Source organism: Parasteatoda tepidariorum, chromosome 4, assembly GCF_982258835.1.
Source record: "Parasteatoda tepidariorum strain Cologne lab strain chromosome 4, Ptep-v5.0, whole genome shotgun sequence".
Classification (NCBI taxonomy): domain Eukaryota; kingdom Metazoa; phylum Arthropoda; class Arachnida; order Araneae; family Theridiidae; genus Parasteatoda; species Parasteatoda tepidariorum.
In genome coordinates, this window is record NC_141758.1 from 53,090,126 (window position 1) to 53,111,300 (window position 21,175).

The 21,175-nt window shown below is 29.1% G+C and overlaps 1 protein-coding gene across 3 annotated transcripts in view; it reads right to left on the reverse strand.

The window, feature by feature from the left end:
• LOC107451797 (uncharacterized) overlaps window positions 1-21,175 on the reverse strand; it is a 320,945-nt gene that overhangs the window by 183,292 nt on the left and 116,478 nt on the right. The window lies entirely within an intron of this gene.

The following is a 21,175-nucleotide window of genomic DNA, read 5'->3' on the forward strand; positions in this document are numbered from 1 at the left end:
TCTCACATTAAACATTTCTAGAAACTTTTTAAATGTATGCATCTTTCCAGATATGTTCCATCTTTGTAAGTCATGTAAACAGACAGTTTTCTGATGTTGGCCGTATCCCTTAAACAAACACTATATTTTGAGCAAAATAGTTTCAATATTTTCTTACTGTAATGGAGTAGAATAAGGAATGTCGTAACATATTCATGCTCTATATATTACATAGATTACTAAGTGTTAAAGAATACTTACAAAATACATAAATGCCTTTAATTTTCAATAACTTTGTGCACTCACCTGAAAATAAATAATAGTTTCGAATTAACAAAAACTACATAAAACTTAATATTATCTAAATATTGATTTAGTGTAAATTCTACTTATAATTACAAATTTTCGTGAATTATGTTTCGTATTGTAATGTTTAACTCTTGTCGTTGTTGGTGTCGTGGGCTTTTAAGCCAAGAGGTGCGATTGTTCTTGTTTTCCACTGGCGCCATCTATAACCAAGCATTATATTTCAACCACACGCATACGTCACACCCTTTTATAGGACGGACCCATTCATTCATGCACAGATCATGATTTTGGCATAGAAATCTGCTGAATGTGTTTTAATTAGATATAAGCTTCTAATATCAAAAAATACAAAGATATTATTTCAAGTTACATAAAAAAGAATTAGCAATATATTGCTAATATATTGAAATTGGTATCTTAGGAACTTATAGTACTTTAATGATAGTTATGAAGTGAAATTTATTTTCTTTTACTAAAAATTAAAAACAAGCACATCAGTAAATAGAACATTTTGGGAATTTAGTAATTCATTTTTTTTTTAAACTTTTGTAGTTGAAGAAAATAAAACATGTACGAAATTACTGGATGGTAAATTATTCTATTGTACTTTGTTATTTAAATAAGAAAATAAGCTACAGTATCTCGTAAATAAAAAAATAAACATAAAATTTAGACTTAATAATAAATGAAACAGTCTTAAAATGATTGGACATTTAGGATAAACTAGATTGCTGTAAAATTACATTTAGTATACATTTTTCTAAGTAATTAAAACATTATTGATTACTAAAAACTAAAATGATTTAAAAAAATAATGATTGTAATAATAATTCGCAATTTATTTTCAGGATTAGAATTCGAGCTGATTTTATAACTATTTCTAAATGTATTCGAAATTATTTGAGCCTAAAAAAAAAGAAATATTAGGCGTAATTTTATTATAGCGTTAAACATACGGAAAAAAAACTGTTGAAAAAAATAAATCCCCCATTTTTGTAAAACAATGCCTTTTGTTCATATGCATCTGACAAATTCAGAAAACAACAATTAATGCTTAAATATCATAAAACATATTTTACTTTCGAACGCCATTATTTTCGATACCCATAAATAGCTGAAAATATAGCGTATTTCACTGTGATATTGCTCCATGTCACGCTCAAATCGCATTCTGCAAGCATTTTAAATTGAGTTTAAAGTAAAATATCTTCTGCGCAAATGTCTCTTTGGATTGATATCCCCCTACAAATAAACGCTCAGCTCTACCTTAGATGCTGTGTTGCCATCCTGCTTATTCTAATGTTAGGAGGAGGAAATATATTGCGAAGCAAACGACTTCTTTGGAACAAAATTATATGTTTCTGAAACGGACAGGGAACTCGTAAAAGTAGAATCTTTTGTGTTCATACGTGTAAATATATATATATAAAAAAAAGAAGAAACGTTCATTCTTAAAATATTTTTTCGTCTCCTGACGATCCTGACCCTTTTTTTTATATATATATATATACATTTTCACTATTTTTACATTGCAACGAATCGTGCTCCTAAAGTAATATTCACCACGATATTAAGACTTACAAAAAGTTTTAGTAAAAGCTATCAAACGATTTTTAAATAAAGAGTTGATAAATAAAATGAAAAATATCTGAGTTATTTTCAATTTTTTATTGCAGACGAAACTGTAATGTGGAATTTTTCTTATAAATTTCTGATGCGTTTTAATTTTTATTCTTTCCCATTCGTTAAAAGTTACTGATTTTAAGTTAAAAAAACAATAAAGGTTCTTATTTGTATCCATAAAACTGAGGGATAGTATTACTACATAGATATTTTCAACGAAATTTGATTTTATGTTTTTACTTTTGTGGCGTTCGATAAGTAAAGATAAAAAAAATCATTTACCTTTGAAAAAGATTTTGATGCAATTGCAACTTTCATACTTTTTATAACATTAAGTAAATCATACAAGATGATTTTTGTCACGATATTATTTCCAATAACAGTGGAATCTTTTTTCTGAGTAATTTATTTCATTTATTAAATACATTTAATTTAGTATGAAAAATAATATTTGATAAATTTTTTTTCGCAGGCGACTTGAAATTTTATTCCTATAATTACCAAATCTGAAATTTTCAATACAATTTTTTTAACTTTTTAATTCTTTAATTGAGTATTTGCACTTCAAGAACATGGTCACGGATACCCACACACGTGACCTATGATGTCAGCGCCTGCTAATAGTTTATAAGCAAAGTGGCACGTTAAAGCTGAGCTAAATTTCGCCACATAAGTTAGAATGTTAATTAATATAAACTTAATTTAGAATTTGCTGAAACATAATTTTTTCTCGCCTACGTCTTTTACTTAACTTAGATTGTTATTTGTTTATGTATTTTATTGTAACCGTGGAGTCTGGCAACTTTGTTTCATAATTAGTTTATGTTCTACATGTCTTCTTGCCTGTCTTTGTGTTAAGCAAGAAATATATAGTGAAAGAATTAAAATCTTTGTGAAAGAATATAGAATGTGTCACTTAAAAAAGTTGATACCTGACGGGTTTGACTTACTCGAGATAGAATGGAAATAACAATTGCTAACGTAAACAAATGCCACGTTTCAATAAAAAATTAGGAGCGAGATACCCAAACTACGTCCCTTGTAGTTATCCTATTATAGTTTTTATTTATCGAAGTCGAAGTTATAGTTCTTATGTGGTAAATATTTTTAGTTAAAATAGTCCAGATAAACTAATAGCAATTGATTCTATAAAATTGTTTAGCAGTGAAAAAAAAATCTATAAATGAAATTCCAACAACTATAAAGATACTATTTCATTAACAAACAGTCATAAAATTGAAAATAGACGAAAAGTGAAATTATATTTACAACAATCCTACATAATTACTTGATGTGACTAAATCGATCTTTAAAAACATTGTATTGATATTAATCGTTTTTTGGAACATTAACTAATTCATTATTATACTTCAGATACCATTCTATAACCATTAAGACTAAGTGCCAAATGTTTGTGGGATTTTTTTATTTTATTATTTCTTCAGATATAAAAAAGAGTTAAAGTGATTCGTGTTTCCGTTCTCTTAAAAGATAAATTCAACATCATTTTTGTTTAAGAAATTGAAACTCGTAGAAGTTAAAATTTTAACATGCTAGGTGTTCCACATTGACAAGATATTAACATCAGAATCTCGTTAAAAAAATAATTAAAAAACATTTTAAATTGCAAGTTAATATTCAAGCAATGGAAACGATTTCGAAAAAGAACTAATAAGATACAAAAATTAAGGATGTACCAGGTACCCGGCCAGATTTTCATTACCCGTTTATTACTCGGAACCGGTAATAAAATAAGAACCTAGTACCGGGAACCCATACTCGGTTTTTAGTCTCAACACCCGGCTTGTAGCCGGCTAATTTTACCAGATATCCAGAGCCGGGTAACATTCATTTATGCTTGAAACAACCTTTTTCAGATTTAGAGTAATGTTAAACTCCGCGGAACAATAGTTACAGTTTTGGAATTGTATGGAATACATTCCATCAGTTTATTCAAAATTGTATAGGAATTCATACCCAGAAATGTCGTCTTACGCCACTTGGGGAGCTTCTCTATTTTAACTGTTTCTTTGTGTACTTCTGAATAAGCGATAATAGGGAAGCGCCTCTAGCCACATAAATTTCTATAGCCTCTAGTCACACGCATGGGTGACTGAATTTTAATCCTGAATATGAGCTTTAACTTCCCAAGAAGTTAATCGCAACATTTATGCGACCCAATGTTATACATGACACTTTTAAACTTGTACATCTCGATAAAAAATGAACTAAAAATGTAATTTTAAAAAAAATCTGTTACTTTAGGAGCAAAGTTATCTTCAGATTTGAAACTTCTACACCCGAATTGAGGAAGATCAAGGATTTGTATAAATGCAACAAAATATTTGCGCTCCAGTGTTGTTTGTAAAATGTGTACTTGAAAATCGTTGTGCATTGCAGATAATAAAATAAAAATTTAATATTAAAACTAAAAACCTATAACTAGAAAGATACATTTACATTAGTGCCTGTTGATACTTTTGCTTTTATTAAAATTTCAGAAGAAACCTTTCAAAAATATTCTGGAACATACGGTTAAACTAAGCAAAAACAAAAAGTAAATAAATATAAGACACAATCCTTTGTGAAGTTTACATAAAACAATTTACAGCAATTAAGTAAATCTGAGCAAAAAATGGTTTATTTTATTAATTTTAATTCAAATCTTTATTTTTTCTACCGTTAATGAATTGTTTATTCTATTTTAAATTTGTGTTTTAACGAAAACAAAACAAACTCCATTTGCATTAAAATTAATTTATTTACTTTTCTATACATAAACCTCTTTTAATTACGTCAAATTTCAATTTGTGTTTTAATGTTTTAACACTCAAGAGTTTTAACACTAAAGTCATTTTTTTTTAAATAGTAACATTTATGCATATATGTAAGATAAAGTGAATGATTGGCATGAAATGAAACACTTTGAAAAATTAAATTAATTCAACTGGAAGTTTCACCTATTATTTGTTGCCAAGCAAATACAATTTACTTTTCTTTAATGTTTGTGAACAACTTAAATTTGAGATAAGATTATGACAAGTTTTCATTAAAATAAATTCTAGTCCGTTAAGAAAATTTAAGTTTTTTTTTCCTTCTTTTTTTTAAAGAAACTTCAGTTATCTTCTTAATCATCAGTGTTTGTTGAAGATATACAAAATTAGATTTCTTCAAGGAAAAGAAAAATCTGAAGATATGAAAAACAGTTTCATTTTGTTCTTTAATTTGGATAAAAGCTTCTCTTCTTTATGAGAGGTTTGTTTAAGTTTAAAAAAAAAAAAAGACATAAGAGGAAAAAACTTCAAAATTAAAATTTTCATTAAAATACTCTTTTATGATGAAAATGTTTGGGTTAAAACAGAACATTTCATCCTTTCTCTTCATAATATACAATGCAGAAAGCACCTCTTAAAAAAATGTTATAAAGTATTAAAAAAATCAATTATTTTATGCATTTAATCCAAAAATTTAATCACTCTATCCGTTAAAAATTCCCGAACTTTACGTCTTTTTATTTTTAATTCTCAGTATTTTAATTGAGTCCAGGAGCCTATTTAATTTTTTTAAATGGAGGTTGAGGAAAAAGCGTGAAGGATGTGACAACAAAAGAAGAACAAATATTAAATTTTCTTCCACCATAGGCAAACAAGAAAAGAAATAATTTGAATTAATTGATTCAAATTAATCAACAGCATTAAACTGATAATAAATTATTTAAATATCTTAAATTAAAGAATCTAAAAACGCATTCTTCGCGAAAATAATGATAACAAAAAAGACATTATTAAGCTTTTTTGAAGAAGTTTCCATTAAGAGAGTGGCTACATAATTAAACATTTTTAATTTAAAGATGATCATTTATTATGGGAAAAGGTAGTATATTTATTATTCAATAAAAACAAATTGTTGAAGTAAGAAAAAAGTGGAAATAAGTTTTTGATTTTATTAAAAACAAATTATTAAATTTGATAGAAAAAGTAATCTTTTATTCTTTTTAATGTATGCTTTCAAAACAGCTGCTTGTAATATTATCGATGGTGTTTTAGATATGATTGTCAATTTGAAAGATTTAGTTCAAATAAAATGGAAATAGATAAAAATGCAGTTTGTTGTGTTCAGCTAGAAAAAAAAAACTTTTTTTGACTAAGTTTTTAAATGTAATTAAAAAGTTCATAAAGAGATGGCGCTCTGTACTAAAGAAAAAAAAAATTTTCAAAAATTAGCCACCATTTACAACAACAATGTTGTATAATCAGAAGACAAAACCCATGCCCGTGCAAACATGATGTGACATGTTGCAGAATATATATAGATTTATGTTTTTGTCAGTGAACACCGACATCTGTTGACGAACTTAGCCATTTTGAAATGGGTTTAAAAAAAATTAGCCACTTTAATAAATAATACGTATTTTCTATTTTTCTTAAACTGATTTTTCCTATCATCTATTGTTTAGAACTCCTGGTAAATTAATAAAAATTAGAACTATAAAATGAATATTGTAAAGCTAAAACTGGACAATTTATTATTTTCCGATTCTTAGCGGTAGGTATAAGAACTAGACAACTTTTAAAAATCGGACAAAACTTTTATTTAAAATCAAGCATTTTCTTTTCGAAACAAATATTTTAAATTTATCTATCTTTAACGATTAAACCAAAGATAGTGAAACCCTTAATAGTTTAGTAAGGATTGCAAGTCAATAACCTTCTTTAAATTAATATTGTTTTTTTTTTTTGCATTAAATTTAATTTAATCATTTTTGCATTAAATTTAACAAAGACGAATCATCGAAAAAAATTATAATTATTCAGAAATTTTTTTATAAGATTATACATTTAAAAACACCAAAATATCGCTCTTTTTTTTAATTAGAAACTTATTACCTCTTTTACAATTTGAAAAAAAAAAATTCTTTTCCTGAAAAAATATTTCTTTTTTTGAAAAATTCTTTTTTTTCTTCAAAGATTTGCTTTAAAAATTAAAATTGTTTTAGTTCAATTCGGTATTCTATTGAATGCAAGATAAGAACCGTGGTGGCTTGCCTCCCAGTGAGGTGACTCTGGTTTGAATCTCAGAGGTGGTTGTTCGATAAGAATTCTGCACCTGTTCCCCATCTACCTCAATATTGACGTATTATTCTGAGTAGTAGACGGATCATTGTTTAGTCTCCTTGCCACCGGGCTAACTGTGAGTGTGAGGAGGGGAGTTCCGTGGTTTTCGTCTCCATTTAGGACTAATAAGGGTTATTTCCATCAAAAACAAAGTCCTCCGTTAAGTCAAACTACTCCCAATGCTTGATTCAAGAGTCTCCTCGTTTTCTGTATTGGGTTCAAAATAACAGGGCCACGGAATTGAACATAGGTAGCAGTAAACTTAAAATTAGGTCTACTTTTAGATGACGGTTATAAAATTAAAAATATAAAATACATAATGCAGCAAAATTTAAGCATTCAAATGGGCTTAGGGCTAAATTGATTTTTTTAATGTAAACCACCTCACAATGAAGAAAACCTGATATATTAATTTTATAGGAAGAATTTTTCCCCCTTTTGCGAAAAATCTCCATTATTATTATTAATAACTTATGAATCTTAAAAGAAATCGTTTTAAACCTAAACTTTTCGTCGTTAAAATAAGTGCCCCCCCCCCTTTTTTTTTTCTTTATCTACGAACACATAAGACAACATTTTCATTTAAGTGGGGAAAAAACTGTTTCCTTTTATTCGAAAACTCGCATATTTTTGAATGAACCAAAAATATGTTTTGAAATTGAGATTGCTTTTCAAAGCTTAGTTTATAGCGTAAAATACAACAAAATTAAAAAGTAAATCATGATAGGCTTCAACATGGTTAAATTATTTTCTTATTCAAAGCTTTCTAAGAATACGAGAAACGAAGGATAATAACCATACAGGTAGAAATATTTCCATATTGCAATAAATTTTCAATTAAGATTAATAATATCTTCTTACATGTAGAAAGAGAAATCGCCTTATACGTAAAGAGAGTTTAAAATTTAATAAAGTTCTAATTATTCTGTATCTTTTTATTAGACTATAATGTTGTTAAAAACACCAAAAAGTATGAAGTTGGAAGCCCTTTTCTTTATCTACCAACTCATAAGACAACATTTTCTTATGGGTGAAAAAAAAATTAAGCTAAAATCCCTTTTGCGTTACCCACATATTTTTGAGATGCGAGAAATGAAAGATCAAAAGAACAAGAATTCCTACAACACGCCTAAGTTTTAAGTTTCTTGAGAAAAAAAAATCGCTTGCTTCTTAAAGCCGGTAGTTTTGAAGGGATCTAGTTTTAAAAGGCTTCCATCTTTGGAATAATCTTTACTTTAAAAGAAGAGGTACGAGAAGGAAAGAATGTTTTTAGCTTTCTTCTTATGAAATATTCTGTAGAATTCAAAAACAGAAAAAAAATGAATAAATAACGAGCTGCATGCTAAGCCTTTTTAATTAACATGAAATGTCGTTTTCTTTTTTAATCTCGTTTGCAAGAACGAAATACTGCTTGTTATGATTCATTTGCAATTCAGGTGCAAACAGTTTTTAGATAATAAAAAATAAATAAATAAAGATTGTATTCGGATTTTTCCAACGATTTTGTTGATTTTCTGTGACTTAATCATCTCGTTACACAGTTTAATTTTTTTTTCCTTTCATTTTCCAATAATAACGTTGAAAACTTGTTTGTGATGATTGTTCTTTTTTCCCAATCAACTTGAAACTTTTTCCGATCAACCGAAAGAACTCTTTAAGAATGTAAAACTCGTTAAAACCTGAAATTAATTACTTTGTAAAAAATACCAAACATGCAGAAGTAATAGACTTCAAGTAATTTCTAAAAATGAAAAATTATGAATTAAAAAAAAGAGCGAGATAAAATAACAAGCTTAACAAAAAATAACATTTTTGTACCAGACATAAATCTGTTTCATGTTCATATAACATTATATTTATTCCATGTCTTTCCAATAGTTTAATAATTTATTTTAGAAACCCGATGTATAATTAATTTATTTTTTTAAAAATAGCGTCTATGTTGCATCTTGTTTGATTTTGTACAGTATCTTAGTTCAGTAATATGTCCTTTTTTTCGTTTTCAAATGCGCAAAATTACCTAAAACTGAGCTCTGTAATTCGAACTTAAGAAGAAGATGGAAAAGCGACAAATACAGAGTTACATAACAAACGCATACAAATGTTTCAAACTCAAGTGCAGTTTTTCTGGGAACTATGTATATTTCAAGATGGTCCTATTAAAATCTCAGAAACTAATCATCAGATTCCCTTCCCAAACTTCGACCCAAGACATAGAAGACAAAGAGGCTTTTAGCAACACAAAAAAATTTTAAACTAACAGATCAAATATGATAATAATCGAAATTTAAGCCACTCTTATGCTATTAAATAGTACATACAGTAACAACGATCCAATCTTAAAACCATTTAAAAAAATGCTTGTAAAAACTACTTATAGTTATGTTTCTCAAAGCTCATAAACTTTGATTTATAGTTTATTCATACAGTTAAAATGTTTGCAGCTTTCTACAGATTTGACAAAAAAAGATAAAATAGCATGTATAATTCATTCGCTGTAACGACTATATGTTTGCTTTTCCGAAACAGTTATTTCAGTGAAATGCGAGTAAACGAAAAAAAAAAGAATTCCGTGATGAGTTTAAGTAAAATAAATCACCACTGCAGAAGATTTAAATACTTTAGTTGTTGTTTGCACAAGGAAATTCCCTCCCTAACTCAAATCCAATTAAAACCCACACCATAAATTTACCCTTCACCGCAATTCCCATCTCCTAATGAAATATTCTGCGGTAAAAGAAAAAGGGTCGAAAAAGATCTAAATACCTATCTGGTAAACTCAGCTGAAGACAAAGAGGTGAAACACGCCAGCTCCTTTTACCCCATTTGCGCAAAATACCTTTTGCGGAAGGAAAGGTGCATTTAAAACTTACCCTAATAATCTGCCCCTTCGCGAAATTCCAACTCGCTTCTCATTAGGAAAATTTTCCCTCTTGTAATTTATGGCGATCCAACTACCTTCCCGATACTTCAAAATACCCCGCGAGAAGCATCTGTACCTTCCTTACCCCAGTTCTACACGCTCCCCACGCAATCTGCCCTTTCATTCGCAAATGGTGCGATCATCGGATTTCGGGCACAGTGGGGATGTTCTAGAGAATGGAGATTGTCGGGTGCGCATCCATTGCAAGAGAGTTTTGAATAGAAGAGGCAGTTTTCGGGTAGGAAATGTATCGAGATGACTTGAAACGTGAAGTCATTAGTTTTCTAAAGAGTAGAGTGAAAATGAGGATTCTGCGCCAGGGCACCACTGCTCAGAAAGAGGAAGTCCATTAGATAAGCTTTTTCCTCGATTAAACATTTCAGGTTTTAAACGAGATGTAAAAGCAATTAAGTTTGATAGGTATCAGGAAAACATAACAATTAACGAAGATAGAATTGGTGATATATAGTTTAGATGGTTAGGTAGTTAACTAATAACGAGCTTAAATTGAATCCATTTAAATTAGCGTTTGAATGATCTGAGCAGAACATTTTTGAGATAAGGATTAGTTTGGTTTGGTCTAATTGTGCAGATGGAAAAGCGTTAGCAATTAAAGCGTTACAAATGTTAAGTTCGATATATTTTAACGGCAACCGTAATAATTTAAGTAAAAAACAACAACTTTTATGCTTCTAAAATTTCAATTTGTTTTTAAACGGGTCCGTAAATAGGATGCTTATTTAAAAGGATTGCGTTTATGCAGATAACTGTTAAACAATCTAACGCGCAAATAGTTCTTATTTTTATTGCGTAATTTTAAACATTGCAATTAAGAAAACTTTACACATTAATTAAACTTGATATACAATTTTAATTAAATTCAGTTAATTACGAACAGAAATCAGTATCAGAAAAGGGGGCCAAAACATGAAATTTAGGTATAAAAAAATAATAACAACTGAAAAACAAACTATTCACTTAATTTTATAAATTATTTATATTTAAAATCTCGAGTTATTCCTAAATATCTATTAATATACGTTTTATCAAAAATGTCCTTTTCACTCGTTAGCTATAGTTAGTTATCTATTTTTTGAACAATAGTTAGATAACACTTTATTGCAAAGTTTTATCTAACTATTATTTTTTTTTCTTTTAAATATTTTCTTTTATAGCTATTATATATTTTTCTTTTTTAATGCTTCGAAAGAATTTAACCACTAATTATATATTTGTAAATTCTTAACGAAAACACGAAATAAAATTATTGTAAAAGTAGCAGAAATATTGTGTACGAATTTTAATGATCATCAATGAAAATAATGCACAACTTATTAAATGCTTTTTTACATTATATTGCCATTGTATGAATTCATTGAAAAAATGTATAATTTAATTATTGAAAAAGATTTTAATAATAATTCATTGAAAAAAAATTTAAAAATTTGTGACGAGACCTATCTAGTCAGACATTTTACTTTACATCTTATACGAACAGAACAAATTTAAAAAATAAAAATGTTTAATATTAAAAAATAATAATAACAATAAAATTTTAAAAAAACGATTTTTTTTCTCTTTTCGTTACTTAGAGCTTTTATTTTCCTCTTATCATACATAAGCCGCTCAAAATTTACGCAGCTCAAAATTTAGAGCCTCTCAAAATTTACGCAATCATCTAAAATGGAAGAGGGTTGTAATTTGCCTATTTTTGCTAACATGGGGTGGAAATTGTCTATAAACAATACTTACCCAAGATGGTAAAATCACTTTATTTCCTCTTTTTTTTTGGTGCTAAAGAAAATTTGCAAAATTTGGGAAAAATTAGACTGAGCAAAATATCGTATTTAAAAAAGTTAAATTTGGGGCAAGGCTGAAAACATTTCTTTTTCGAAATTTTATAAATGAAAACATAAATTTTGTTTTATACGAAGCTACACATAACATTAAAAAAAAATCTAGCAAAAAGAGTAGAAATAAGTATTTTTGAAAAAAAAAAAAAAAAAAAAACTAGCGTATATATAAATTTTGTTTCATGCGAATTTTGTTTCACACGTAACATGAAAAAAGAAAATCTAGCAAAAAAAGAGTAGAAATAAATATTTTTGAAGAAAAAAAAAAAACTAGCATTATATAAATTTTGTTTTATGTGAATTTTGTTTTACACGTAACGTAAAAGAAAAAAAATCTAGCAAAAAGAGTAGAAATAAATAATTTTGAGAAAAAAAAACTAGCATATATATAAATTTTGTTTCATGCGAATTTTTTCTTACACGTAACACAAAAAAATCTAGCAAAAAGAGTAAAAATAAATATTTTTGAAAAAAAAAAAAAAAAAAAATTAGCATATATATATAAATTTTGTCTTTTGCAAAGTTACATTTTTTACTTGAATTTAATCCAAAAATTCTTAAAATCAGAAATTAGTAACAGTCAAAGTTTGACGTAAAAAGCAAAAAACAAAGAGAGATACATCTCAACTTCCTTACGTAAGCGTGACATCGCTTCTGATTTATAATTTGCCTTTTTTTGCTACCAGTGGGATAGGGATAGTACAAAACTGGCAGAAAGATGCATACTTATAAAAGTTGAACAGAATTTGCTTTTAATTGTTTGCCTCGAGCAAATACAGACACCATTTTCAATGAATAACTGAAAAAAAAATTTTTTCAAGACTTTTATTTATATTTATTTTGATCTTGATACTGACCGGTTTCTCCTTTAGTGCATCTATTCTCAGCATGTAAGAGAATCGTGATTCTTACACTATTTCAGAGCAATTCATCATGCGATATTTCAAAGCTTTTCCTTGTCAAACACTGTAAACGAGAATGTCACTCTAGATTGGTGGGTTCCCCAGTTTAGTGGTAATAAAATCCGAAAGGAAAACATTTAATCTCTCATTCGCAAGCGTTAAAAAAATAAAGCGGAGTTGAGTTGAAAGGAAATGAGTTAGAAAACTGAACCGAAGAAAATCGTCTGCCGAAGGAACTCGTCCTTCAAAAACGCACTTTATGGCTTTGCGAATAGAACAACTTACAACCTTCAGCGACCTTGACCTTATAATGCGCGTAAGGTCGTTGTTATAAAGGAATGTGGTTGAAAATGTTTTGTTCTTATTTTTGCCTTCTGTTCCTGTGATGCATTTCATTTATTTGTTTACTTATTTTTTTTTTTGCGGTTTGACTTTCATTCATTTTTTTATTGTTATTTTGATGACTGGGTTGTCATCTTCCGTTTTTTACACTTTCAGTTCCGCATCGCATATATTATGTAACATGATTTCAGTAAACGGTAGATAGAATTAGTATTTTTATTTATTTTTTGTTTTATCTCCATTTATTTATTTATTCATTCACTTATTTTTTTCTTCTTACCTTTACGTTTTTGCAGTAGCGTTATTTAGCTCGCTTGCAGATCTAGAGCGTTTTTTAGTTATTTTTATAAAAACCTCGTGCAATCCAGATTGAATTTTTTATTATTTTTTTTATCAGAATAATTATAATAAGAATGGCGGGACTCTTTATGTGACTATGAAGTGCACAAATATTGTTTATCAGTGGGCGAATATTTATTTATTTAAAAAATATGTATATTCTAAGTGAAATAAATTTTTATTAATAATATGGCCGAATATGTCAGAATCAAATTTCGTTACTTGCCCTAAAAACAAGAAATTAGAGCCGGAAATAACTGCTAAATACAACTTCTAATTGTCTACAGAAATTGTACTGTTTCTTTCGAAAAACGCTTTTTTTTTTTTTAATTTTTTTATTTTTTTTATCGAACAATAAGCAAACGTTGCTTATCATTTGGTGACCTTAAACAATGCATATATGTTATTTTAGTAATTAATTTTAAATTGCTCCAAAAATAAAGTTTGATTCCACTAAATATTTATAAAGTTATAGCAAAAAAAAAACTTTCAATTACGTTAATTTTTTTTTTACGTTAAAACGTTAAAAAAAAATTAGTTTTTTTTTTTTTATAAAAACGTCCATATCACCTTAAATATTTACTACAGGTTTACGAAGTTTTATGCAGTCATTAAGAGTAACAACTACAGTAATTAACACAAGTTGCAATCAACACAAGTAATTGCTCGGCTTTTTGGCATAGGGTGTTCAAAAATACTTGTTTTCTTCCGAATTTTACTGTCGGTCTCCAAACTTTGAAAGTTTTAAATCTTATTGATAAGTTTGAAAAATCGCCTGAAGTAAACACTTGTAAATTTATAAAATAATCCTTTTAAGTATTTCTTGAGAAATTCTTGAGAAGTTTACCTGATATTACTTATTAATTAAAAAAATCTTTGTTGCACATATAAATTAATATTTTCCTTTAATATATGGGTGTCCTCAGATCTTAAAATTTTTCCAATTCGTTCCTCTGATTTGTCCACAAATGATGGTCTGTAAATCTGGTCATCCTATCTATACGAAAAATTCTAAAATATCAAATCATATTTTTGAATACTAAAGAACAGTATTGACAAGAAAAAACATTGATTAAAAAAAACATTGATTAAAAAAAATATTGTTTAGCGTTACTTAATCAAACAAAAACTTAGTCTCGTTCGAATTCATCATTACATTGTCCTTTACTTTAGAAGTTTCTACCCCTCGTCTAGAAAGTACCCCTGACTTTTCGAGCTAGACATAGATCAAATCAGTTTACGTATGTCTTGCACTCAAAACAAAGATAATAAAGCATGCAGTTTCAAAACATCTCAACTCAGCTCCAGACATCCAAACAGATCACTTCCTTCTCGACCTGTGACACCGAAAGCAAAGTCTGCCGCATCTGATATATGAAAGGATCAGCTTTCCAAGTTTGACTTCAGTGAGACACTCTTGCATATACTGTTGAACAAAAACAAACTTAAGAGACCCCGAATTCGAAGAAATGCTAAGATGGATTAAGATGACTTGGTCACACAGACATATTGTGAAGGCGCTCCACTAAATGTCCCCATGTTTTTTGCTTATTTCCCTCTTTTACTCCGTTTTTTTTTTTTTTTTTTTTATGGATTTGTTATAAAAAAATTCTGTTATAATTGGAAAACACCCTATGCCGATCTTAAAAGTCACTCTAGCACATTGTTAAAAATTTTAGGTCTCGTCGTTCAAATTTGTTTCAACTTTAGCACGGTGAAGTGTTTATGCTTATCTCCTAAAAATTTCGTTTTGGACTTGATTATACAATGAAGTTTAACTTGAAAGCAAGCACTGTTAAATTTAACATCTTTAATAAAAATTTTAGATTGCGTCGTTCCGGTCAATAAGAATTCCGCATCCAGCTTGCACCGACCACAGTGCTGATGTAAAATATCTTCAGTGGTAGACGGATCATGGGTTAGAGCCTCCTTGCCGTCAGGCCAACCGTGGGAAGTTTTCGGGGATTTCCTCTCTATCTAACGCAAATGCAGGTTAGTTCCATCAAAAATTTCTCCATAAAGGCAAATTTTTCCTAATACTTGATCCAGTAGTTCCCTTGTCATCTGGATTGGGAATTACAAAACTACAAGGCTATGGAGGTAAACATTAGTAGCCCGTGACCCAAAATTGGGTCTGCTGTTCAACGACGGTTATAAAATAAAATAGTTCAACTTTTATAAACAGTATATACAGCTGATAGTTACATGTATATTACATTACGAACGTAATTTATTGTGAACGTATATTAAACTCCTAACGAATTTCTTGTAAAAACATTGCAAACCTATACAAATTTGCTAAAACTGTAGCGTGGAGTAATAAAAACGATGTCTATTACAAACGTATGCCAAAGAGCAAATGTATTGTTGCCAATGTTTACTAATAGTTACAATTATATTATATTTCGTACGTAATTATTGCGAACGTATATTAAATTACAAACGAATCAGTTGCAAACCTATACAAATTTGCAAAAACTCATGTTTGTGCAAACATAAACGATATCTACTGCAAATATTTTCCGAGCTGTAAATGTATTGTAGCAAACGTTTATTGATAGTTACATGTATGCTACGTTGCAAAGGTAATTTATTGCTAACTTATATTAAATGGCGAACGAATTTATTTCAAACGTTGCAAACCTATACAAATTTGCAAAAATTTCTATTTGTGCAAACATAAATGATATTTATTGTAAAAGTAAGCTGAGGTTTCAAATGTGTTGGCAAAGTTTACTGCTTACTTAATAAATTTAAAAATAAAATTAGTGGAAAAACATTTTTTAAACAAGCATAGAAAGTTGATCCGTTCATTTGAAATATTAAAATCTATGAATGTTTTTTTTTTTAATAATCTGAATGCTTTATAACAATGAATTGAGAAATTGAAGCTTAATGAACAAGAGCTATCACTCCCATTTGAGATATAAATGTGTCATCATTCATCGTAAAAAAAAGTGTCACCATTAACACTAATTGCAGAATAAACGGTCTATTATCAGTTCTTGTAAAAAACGAACAAACGAATAGGACGCAAATAATAGTTTTATTATGCTTATAGCCTTGAACTGATATATTAGCAAGCATAAGCCATAAATAAAATAGCGTTTGATGTTGAAGAAAAGGATTTCCGCGTTAGCTTAAACGTTATCTTTCACATACAAACAAAAAATATTAGAAAGATAACATTGATAAATGATAAAGAGAAAACACACGCGCGTAGTTTTAAGAGGGTGAAAATCCTTAAAATATTCTAGAATTTTTGACCTTGGAGATAATTTTGCCATTAGCTGTCAAAAGCACTTGTTTAAGGATAATACTATTACGCGTGCATGCATTAAAAATAACTAAAAATTTCAAGAAAATGCTACGAATATTTTCACTTAGTCCTTTTTTGTGTACAAAACGTGTAAATTGATTCAATAAAGCTATAATCACAACATTCATTACATAATAGCTGGTACGAACATTTTATAAAAAATTGATACCAAGTTTTACCAAGTCTCATTCCATAAGAATCGATACGAACGTTCCATAAAAATTGGTACTAAGTTTCAGTCCACGAGAATTGATAAAAACATTCCATAAAAATTGGTACTAAAATTCAATCCATAAGAATTGATATGAACATTCCATAAAAATTGGCACAAAGTTTCAATCTATAAGAATTGATGCGAAGATCCCATAAAAATTGGTACTAAGTTTCAATCCATATGAATCTATACGAACATTCCATAAAAATTGGAACTAAGTTTCAAGCCACATGAATTGATATGAACATTCCATAAAAATTTATATCAAGTTTCATTTCATAAGAATTCATACAAACTTAATTTCAATAATGAAATGACGTATCTAACAGTTTTAAAAATGATCTACTAGTTAAATTATTCTCAGCGGCGTGACAGCCCATAGAGGGCCAAAGCCTTCTGTACCCATTTCAATTTTTCTTGATCTTGGGCTCCTGGGTGTTGAAGATGATGCGGTTGGATAGTCAGCCGAAGGCTCAACCACCAGTATTTAGTCCCCAAGCATGCGTGATACACATTTTATCAATTTACTGAAGGGATGAAAGGTTGAGCTTACCTTGTTGCCTGGTCCGAGGATAGAACCCTGGACTTATGGCATTATAGCTCGTTACCAATATAGTGAATCCTTTTATCCTTGATCTAAACTGAAATTAAAAAGGTGAAAGGGGACTAATAGAAACACCTCGAAATTTCATCAGGAAATCAAACTGGTTTTGGAATTTTTCCCTCAGCCTTCCTCTCTAATAGTTCAACAGATTTCGGTAGTATTTATATTTCTTCCTCGTTTAAATAATTCATTTGAGTCTCCTCCTCTGTTATGTGCATTCGTTTTTGACAATATTTTTGACCAGGATTCTAAACACATATATTGGGGGGGGGGCAGTTATGAATCACCTTGTATATATTACTTTCGTGTTTTTTCGTATCCAAAAGTATTAACAAAAGAATGTACTAATATTTATACACAATTACTTTTGCACTTGTTTTTATGATTCTAGGGAAAAAAAGGTACCGGAAAAAAAGGTACCTGGAAAAAAAGGTCCCGGAAAAAAAGGTACCTGGAAAAAAAGGTCCCCGGAAAAAAAGGTCCCGATAAAAAAGGTACCTGTGTAGGGAAAATTCTGTAGGGGAAAATATTTGAAATGAGAAGATTAGATTGAAGGGCTTTTTGCTGTTCCGTGCATGTTTTTTTTTTTTTTTTTTTTTTTTTCGTGTCGCGCGTTTTTAACTAATTAAAAAGGACCAATACTTTCACCTCCAATCACGAATAAACATCCAACACATAAATCCTCCCAACTTCCCCGATTGGCTACTTTAAGCCTCACATTAGCAACTTCTTCACAAAATATAATTTAAAATAGAAAATAACACATTTCTCACTTAAAAAAATTACAAAAAAAAGGCAAAACATTATTTAAAAATTTAAATAGTATCTAAAATATTTAAATAGTATCTTTATTTTTTAAAAAATAATCAAAGAAAAATAAATAAATTAAATAAAATTTAAAAAAAAAAGCGTATTACAACCAGCCCATATACCCCCCTTACCATTCTCCTTACCTCAATGATCTATCTAATCTGAATTATTACAGATAAAAAGAATGTTCATTGAAACAGCGAGAAGCATTCATGCTGCCGAGAAAGCGAGAGAGGTAATATCCCTACAGAATTTCCCTATGGAGGTACCTTTTTTACCGGGACCTTTTTTTCCAGGGACCCTTTTTTCCGTACCTTTTTTTCCATGGAACTTTTTTTCCGTACCTTTTTTTCCGGGGCCTTTTTTTCCGTCTACCAGTTTTTATAACCATTCACGAAAGATTGCAACAAAACGGAAATTCAGATTTTTAAATTTTTATAAAAGTTTGTATAGTGTTAAATATAGGTTTTCTTTGGAAAACTAACAAACAAACAAAGCTTTTAAAACAATGGTCTTTGGTTAATTTTCTCAGAAGTTTTTTTTCCTATGCCCACCTGAGGAATGACCTTTCGTCGATACAGTCATCTGAAGAGCACATTTATTGGCCACTCTTTCAAGGACACCATATTAGGTTGGCCAACGTTGCTCCCGCAGTAAGGACAGATAATGTAAAGAACAAAAGATCATCCATGCCTCGCCCGGGATTCGAATCCAGAACCTTTCTGATGCGGGGTCAGTTCCCTGACCCCGACACAGTCCATTCGGCTTTTCTCAGAAGTTATTATATTTTTTATAGAACAGAACTTATTCAAAACCGCTTATAAAAAAAAAACTCTTACCGAAACAAAATGACGGCACATAACGCTTGATTAAATAAATTTCTTATCGAATCTTTATAAATTCCCCAACCTTCAAAAATGATTTATCTGATTTTGGAAAAAATAGAAAGAAAAAAAAAACTCTACATGGAAAACAGAAAAAGTAGATAAGAATAGAATTAGATCTCCAGAAGAAGAAAAAAAACTTATCATTTCAAAGAATACACTCAGATTTCAAGTTTTCCAAGCGAATGATTACACAGCAAACAATAGATCGCCCTGAACCCAAAGTTGTCAAACAGAACAGGTGTGAGTTTTTGACATGTGGCTCTTGGAGTCCGATGAAATGGGGTGTTCAAGTTCTCTGAGCCTCAGAGCACAATAATCTAAAGAAACCTCACAAGAATTAGATAATCTGATTTTTTTTTTTTTTTTTTTTTTTTTTGCCCTAAAGTTTAGAATTATTCTACTAGGTCAAGATTTTTCAATTGCTCTCTAAAGGTTTTTTGAAAAATATATTTACATATTATTTTTTTTTAATCATGAATATTCATCGTATGAAATTTCGTTTCGTCTTAAATATTACTCATAGATAGGGTTGATATTCACACAGCTCTAATTCTAATTATTAATGCTTATTATATATTTAATACTAATGTCATCGATTGGGTTCTCCCCATTTGTTTATCCATCATTTATTCAATGTTTTTCACCATTTGGGCATCGTTTATTCACTGTTCCCTTTTTATAACATTTTTATCCACTGCAATGGATCTGTTCATCCATCATCTTTTATTTATTCTTTTTCTTATTTGTGCATCGTTTATCCACTAATATTTTAGTTCGATAACTTTATCTATTGACACTCCCAATCTGTTCAGCTATTATTGTTCATGAATTGCTTTTTCCCAATTTGTTCATTGTTTTTCTCCATTTGCCCATTGTTTTTCTCCATTTGTTCATCATTTATCCACTGATATTCGCTTTCGATAACACTTTTATCCATTGTCTCTCCCCATTTGTTTAAGCTATCATTGTTTATTCATTGCTTTTTCCTCATTTGTGCATCGTTTATCCACCGGTATTCCATTCGATAAAATTTTTATCCAATGATTCTCCTCATCTGCTCATCCATTATTGTTTAATCACTGATTTTTCACCATTTGCGCATTTTTTATCCACTGGTTTTTCCCATTTTTCATAACACTTTTATCCACTGGTTCTCGCCATCTGTTCATCAATCATTGTTTTTCCTCATTTGTTCATCGTTTATCCACTGATTTTCTCATTCAATTTGTCTACCATTATTTTTCCATCAATTTTTCCCATTTATTTATCCATAACTACAAGATTTTTCTACTTTTTATCCATCATTGTTTATTTTCTATTGTTTTTTTCTCCTCATAAATTTTCGTACTATTTCATTTAGGGGAGATTCGGGTAGCCCCGCCCAGCGGGTACCCCGCCCACTGTCAATTTCATATGTATAGAATATTTTTTCAAGTCAATGGGCCATCGGACATTAATTGTTATATTAAAAAAAGATTATTTTCAAAGTTTCAAGTATTTATGCAGCAGGTAACATGGTAAACAATAGTTTTGAAAATATGTTGAAACAGTAGTCATGAAATTAAGAAAAATTGGTTGAATGTTTCGATTAAACTTCATTTTAATGCTAAAAAAATAATTCTTTCTATACATACAGCATTAAAGTATGTAGTCTTAAGTTTAATTTGCACAAAGAAAGAAGTTTGTATGTAAAAAATTGTTCGAGTAATGACAAATTTAAAAAAAAATTGGATTTCGGGTAGCCCCGCTCACATGAATGTCGGATATCACCGCCCAATTTTATTTCGTCGATAAATGTACGGTTGCAAAGATTATTATTTTATTGCTTCAAATTTGAATGTTATATGCATTTTTAACAACAAATATATGTTTTAATATTATATGAAACATAAATTTATATATTTAAAAATGAAAAATTAAATATTTTTAAAATGTAATTGATATATCCAAATTAAAT